Source organism: Delphinapterus leucas, chromosome 10 (genome assembly GCF_059928025.1).
Source record: "Delphinapterus leucas isolate spDelLeu-1000000601 "Yukka" chromosome 10, BTC_Dleu_Yukka2, whole genome shotgun sequence".
In the NCBI taxonomy this organism is placed as follows: Eukaryota; Metazoa; Chordata; class Mammalia; order Artiodactyla; family Monodontidae; genus Delphinapterus; species Delphinapterus leucas.
In genome coordinates, this window is record NC_143138.1 from 93673999 (window position 1) to 93681138 (window position 7140).

Below are 7140 nucleotides of genomic sequence, written 5' to 3' on the forward strand. Positions count from 1 at the left end.
AAAAAAAAAAAAAAAACGGGCACGCGGGGCAGTAAGTAGAGCAGGGAGAGACCTCCCACAGGTCTGAAACCTGTTAGCTTGGTTTTGAAGAATAGGCAGATCTCAAAAATCTTGCCCATGCTCAGAGCAAGGGAAAGTCCTACCTCACCCTCAAAACATTTGAAAGCAGTCGTCAAGCGAATCAAATTCAAGCTACAATTAAGCCCAGATTCAGATCCAGTACAGGTTAGATTGGCTCAGCCTCTCATGGGAGAAGAGGCTTGCTCTGTTTGGAGGTATATATTATTTACTTTGTATTTTACTTCTCTTTCCTACAAAATATTCACCATGCAATAAGAAATTCAAGACCTATGGAAAAGGAAGCAAATGTGTCTCATGGTTAATATAAGAAAGAAACAATAGAACCAGATCCAGAAATAGCTCAGAGGTTGAAATTATCAAACTGGAGTATTAAAATACAAAATTCCTATGATAGAAAACTATTAAAAGATCTCATGGAAAGGAAGGCAACATGCATGAAGAGATGGGGAATTTCAACAGAGTAGTGGAAACTAGAGAAAAGAACCACATGCGAATGCTGGAAATGAAAGACACAAAATCACAAGTAAATTCATTATATAAACTTAGTAGCTGACTCAACAGCAAAGGAAACTGAGCATCTGACAATGTTTGAACTAATTTCAAACAACCCAACATACATGTAAATGGCTTCCCAGAAATAAGAGAAGAGGGGCAACATGGCAGAAGAAATCACTGAAGTTTTATTGCCTAAGACTTATAAAAACTGATGAAAAATATCAACTCACAAAACCAAGAAACTCAGCACATGCCACATAGACTAAACACAGAGAAAACCACACCTAAATAAATCGAGCCAGACTGCTGAAAAGCAACAGTAAGTGGGAAATCTGCAAAGCAGCCAGAGGGGAAAAGAAGACATAAATTTAGGCTAACATACCAAGAACAGGTGACTTTTCAGTAGAATCAATGGAGGCAGGAAAAAAATAGAACCTCTTTAAAATGCTAAAAGAAAAACACTGTCAAATTCCATATCCAGTGAAAATATATTTCAAATATACTTCAAAAGTGAAAATGAAATAAAGTCATTTTCAGGCAGAAAATCTGGGAGAATTCACCTCCAGCAGACCAACACTTCAAGAAAAGCTAACATTCATTTTTCAGAATGAACAGAAAGGAAACCAGAAGGAAACTCAGATCTGCAGGAAGAAGTGAAGAGCATCATAGAGGATACATACATGGGTAAATGTCAGAGACCTTTTCAAAGTAATATGTCTACGTCTATATCTATCTGTGAATGAATAATATTTTAAAAGACTATTGACTGTTTAAAGCAAACAAGAAACAATAAAACCAAACCAAAATATTGTGACAGTTATAGCATATGTAAAGCGTAAGATAACAAGGGCACAAAGATCAAGAGGAGGAATAAATAGAATTATATTGTTGTGAGGTTCTTATACATCTGTCAAGTTGTATAGTAGCAAGTTTTAGCATACTATTTGAAGGTAAACTGTCATAACTTAAAGATACAGAGCAGAATCTCTAGAGCAGAGATTTCCAAAGTATGCTTCCCAGATATATATCATCAGCATCTGAGAACTCAAGTGCAAATTTTTGAGCTCTACCACAGAATAAGAAACTATAGGGGTATGGCCCAGAAATCTGTGTTTTAATAAGACCTCCAGCTGTTTCTAATGCAGGTACGGTTTAAGAACTACTGCCCTACAACAGCTACTAGAATATACCATAAAGAAGTGTACTTAGGGCTTCCCTGGTGGCACAGTGGTTAAGAATCCGCCTGCCAGTGCAGGGGACAGGGGTTCGAGCCCTGGTCTGGGAAGATCCCACATGCCGCAGAGCAACTAAGCCTGTGCGCCACAACTACAGAGCCTGTGCTCTAGAGCCCGTGAGCCACAACTACTGAGCCTGCGTTCTGCAACTACTGAAGCCCGCGTGCCTAGAGCTGGTGCTCCACAGCAAGAGAAGCCACCGCAATGAGAAGCCCACACAACGCAACGAACAGTAGCCCCTGCTTGACGCAACTAGAGAAAGCCCATGAGCAGCAACGAAGATCCAGGGCAGCTAAAAATATAAGTAAATAAACAAACAAACAAACAAATAAATAAATAAATTAGAAGTGTACTTAAACACAGGAGATAAAATGGAATGAGTAAAAAATTCAACACATCTAAAAGGAGGCAGGAAAGTAGGAGCAGAAACAAAGAACAAATGGGATAAGTAGAAAATAAATACCAAGATGGGAGATTTAAACCCAACCATATTAATAATTACCTCAAATATAAATATTTTAAACACTCCAATAAAAAGGCAGAGATTGTCAGATTGCTATAAAAGCAAAATCCCACAATATGCTGTTTACAAACATACAATTCAATTATAAAGACACAGGTTGAAAGCATAAGACTAGAAAAACATATATCATGCAAACACTAAGTATAAAGAAGCAAGTGTGGGTATATTAATATCAGACAAAGCATACTTCAAAACAATAATATTACTGAAGAGAAAGAGGAAAAATTTTAATGACAAGGGAATAAAATCATCAGGAAGACCTATCAATCCTAAATGTGTATGCAACTAAGAACAGAGCTCCAAAATGTATAAAACAGAAGTTGACGGAAACGGACAAACCTACAATCATAGTTGGAGAGATTTTAATACTCCTATTTCAGGAATTATAGGACAATGGACAAAAAAATCAGTAGAGAGATATATTTGAACAGTACTGTCAACCAATTTGACCCAAATGACATCATAAAATATTGCACCCAAGAACTACAGAATACACATTCTTTTCAAACCCACAGGAAATATTCATCAACATAGACTATATGCTGGGCAATGAAAGATATCTTAACAAATGTCAAAGAACTAAAATAAAATAGAGTATGTCTTCTGACCCAATGGTAATAAGTTAGAAACCAATATAAAAAGATACCTGGCGTTACACACCTATTTGGACAAGCTAAAAAAAAAAAAAAAAATTTTTGTGACAATACCAAATACTGGTTGGGATACAGAGAAACTAGATCTCTCAAACATTGCCACTGGGAACATAAAATGGTACAGCTACTCTGGCTAATAGTTTGTCATTTTCTTAAAGAGCAAACAAACAGGGCTTCCCTGGTGGCGCAGTGGTTGAGGGTCCGCCTGCCGATGCAGGGGACACGGGCTCATGCCCCGGTCCGGGAAGATCCCACATGCCGCGGAGTGGCTGCGCCTGTGAGCCATGGCCGCTGAGCCTGCGCGTCCGGAGCCTGTGCTCCACAACGGGAGAGGCCACAACAGTGAGAGGCCCGCGTACCAAAAAAAACAAAAAAACGGTAAAAAAACAAATAAACATATATTAGTATATGAACCAGGAATTACACTCCTGGGCATTTACCCCAGAGAAGATAGCTTTTTTTGTCTACATAAAAACATGTAGAAAAATGTTCATGGTAGGTTTATTTCTAATAGCCAAAAAAAAAATAGAACTCAAATGTCCTTGAACGGATGAATAGTTAAAACAACTTGTGGTACATCTACATCATGGAATACTACTCATCAATAAAAAAGAAACACTATTGATACACACAACTACTTGAATGGATCTCAAGAGAATTATGCTGAGCAGAAAAAAAATTCAACTTCAAAAGGTTATATAATATATGATTCAATTTTTATAATATTCTTAACATGATACTACAGATGGAGAACATTTTAGTGGTTGCCAGACATTAGAGATGGGAGAAGAGAAGGGAATAGGTATGACAATAAAGAGGTAGCAACAGGGGACTTCATAGCGATAGGACAGTTTTGTATCTTGATGGGGTGGTTGTTACACTAATCTACACACGTGATAAAACTGCATAGAACTCTACACATACAGACGCAAACACACACATAAGTGAGTGCGTGTAAAACTGGTGAAAACTGAAAACTCTCTGTAGATTGTATCTATGCTAATTTCCTTATTTCAATATCGTGTCATGTCATGTAAGATGTTACCATTGGGGGAAATTGGGTAAAGGATACATGAAACTTCTCTATATTATTTTCGTAACTTCCTGTGATTCTAAAATTATTTCAAAAGAAAAAGGAAAAAGTTATCTGGAAAATTCACAAATATTTGGTAATTAAACATTACCCTTCTAAATAACCCATGAATCAAAGAAAAATCACAAAGGCTAATACAACATATTTTGACCTGAATGATAAGGAAAATACAAATACCAAATACTGTGGGATGCTGTGAAAGCAGGGCTTAGAGGAAATTCTTTAGCTTTAAATACTTATAATAAGAAGAAAGATTTAAAATCAATGATATTACTTTGCATCAAAAGAAACTAGAAAAAGTAGAACAAATTAAATATAAAATAACCAGAAGAAAGGGAATAAGAAAAATAAGAGAGAAAATTGATGGAATATTAGATGAACAGACAGCAGAGAGAATCAACAAATCGAAAAGTGGATATTTGTAAAGATTAATACAACTGATAATCCTCTTGGCAAGATGATTAAGAAAAAAAAAAAGAAAAAAAACTAAAAAAAAATGTTAAAAGAAGTAAAAAGGGTTTATCACTGTAGATTATACAAACATTAAAAGGATAACACTATACCAATATATTCACAACTTTAAATGAAAGAGACAAATTTCTTGAAAAACAAAAATTACCAAAACTGTTAAAAGAAGAAATAAAAATTTTCAATAGGCTGAAATCTATTAAAATATATTCATGGCAAAAACATTCCCCCAGAGAAAACTCCAGGCCCAAGTAGCTTCTCCTAATATTTAAGAAAGAAATGGTACCAGTCCTACTTAAGGTCTTTCAGAAAAGAGATAGAATATTTCCCAAACTGTTTTATGAGGCCAGCATTACTTTGATACTAAAAGCTGACAAAGATTACAAGAAAAGAAAAACTACAGATGAATACCCTTCACAATCATAGACATGAAAATCCTTAACATATATTATTAGCTAATTAAATCTCACAATAAAAATACTACATTGATCAAGAGAGGCTTACCTCAGGAATTCAAGGTTGACTGAACGCTAAAAAAAGTTGTACTTCATGATATTAACAGAATGAAAGAGAAAAGCCACATGATTATCTCGTTGGATGCAGTAAAAGTATCTGACAAATTCAACATCCTTTTATGATAATCTCTGTCAGCAAACTAGCAACAGCAGAAAACTTCCTCAACTGGATGAAGGAACTACATCTCACCAACACATAACATGATACATACTGACAAAACTCTGAATATTTTACTCCTACAATTGAGCATAAAGCAAAGATGTCCTGAAAGGAGACATCTATACCGTTGAATTCATCCTGAATCTGCAGTCTTATTTAACATTTCTATAAGTGCCTTAGGAAGATCTGCAAGTGTATAGATGCTGTTGACATTTTTCTGGTGGGGACAAGCCCAAATTCCAGCACTATCTCTAGTGCAGAGCATATTTCCAAATTGTAGATCGGGATTTATTGGTGGACTGAAAAATCAAGTCAGGGGCTTCCCTGGTGGCACAGTGGTTAAGAATCCGCCTGTCAGTGCAGAGGAACACGGGTTCGAGCCCTGGTCTGGCAAGATCCCACATGCCATGGAGCAACGAAGCCCGTGCGCCACAACTACTGAGCCTGCGCTCTAGAGCCTGCGAGCCACAACTGCTGAGCTCATGTGCCACAACTACTGAAGCCTGCATGCCTAGAGCCTGTGCTCCTCAACAAGAGAAGCCACCGCAATGAGAAGCCCGCGCACTGCAATGAAGAGTAGCCCCCACTCGCCGCAACTAAAGAAAGCCCGCGCGCAGCAACGAAGACCCAGCACAGCCAAAAATAAATTAATTAATTTAAAAAAATCAATTCAGTAAGATCAAAATATTTTTTAAAATTTACTAGACGAGACCAGAATATATCGGAAAGAATATATCAAAGAGATACTATTTTGTAAATTTTTCATCTGAAGTACATTGGGTTGGCTTCTTCCTAAACGGTTTAAGTTTTTCTTTAAGTGAGCAATCGTTGCTCAGAGTGTGAGAGACAGAATAGTGGTCGCTTATTACTATAGCCCAGCCAAGCCTTGGCGGCTCTATGTTTAAATATGCTTCAGATGTGTGTGTGTGTGTGTGTGTGTGTGCATACACGAGGGTGCATGTGTGTGTACGTGTTTAGTCATGATGTAAAATGTATTTCTTACTGTGAACTGTGATAAAATAGATTGTGAGACTTCATCGATAGGCAAAAAGTGGTAGATATCTGGGCAAGAAAGGCGTGGGTACGTACAGGGAGGGGGCTGTGGGCTCTAACTTCCTGCTAGGAAGGGCCTGCCTAACTCTTCCCAACACACAGCATCAGACCACCGAAATGTTGAGCCTCACTAGCACAGAAAAGAAAAATCTCGTCCTTCCTTGTGCAAAATTATGTTCTCTGTACACTTAGAAGAAACAAAACAGAGGAGAGGGCTACAAAATGCCAGGATTACTCAGAGCAGCTGCTCAGTGCTGCCTTGCACGACTCTAGAGGATGTTTTCACACAGACTGCAATGTGAATGGCTCCCCCTGGAGTTGAGCAGTGTGCAACCCAGACAACCCTACCAGGCAGCCGTAACTACAGTGATAAAGAGCACAAGCTTTAGAGCCCAACAAACCTGGGGTCTAGTTCCAGATCTACTCTCAGGCTATATAATCTGGGGCAGGTAATTTAACCTCCCTGAGCCTCAATTTCCTCAAAAGGACATGTTATATATTCCTAGGACTTAGTTCAGGGCCTGGTACACAGTGGTTCTCAATAAATATGTGTTAAATGAATGCAAAAATGAGCTAATACCTGCCCTATAAGGTGGTGGTGAGAAGTAAATTAACATGTGCAATGTTTTTACATACAGTCCAAAAACTAGTCCACAGTAAGCACTAAACAGTTATCTACAAAAGATGACAGACTGAAATATTAAGATTCTTCTGGATGGAAAGATGCATGAGGGGAAGGAGTTATTTTATTTAAATCAATAAAAAATAATCATAAGCTATTGAGAAAAGAAAAACATTAAAAGTAACATAAGTGGGGCTTCCTTGGTGGCACAGTGGTTAAGAATCTGCCTGCCAATGCAGGGG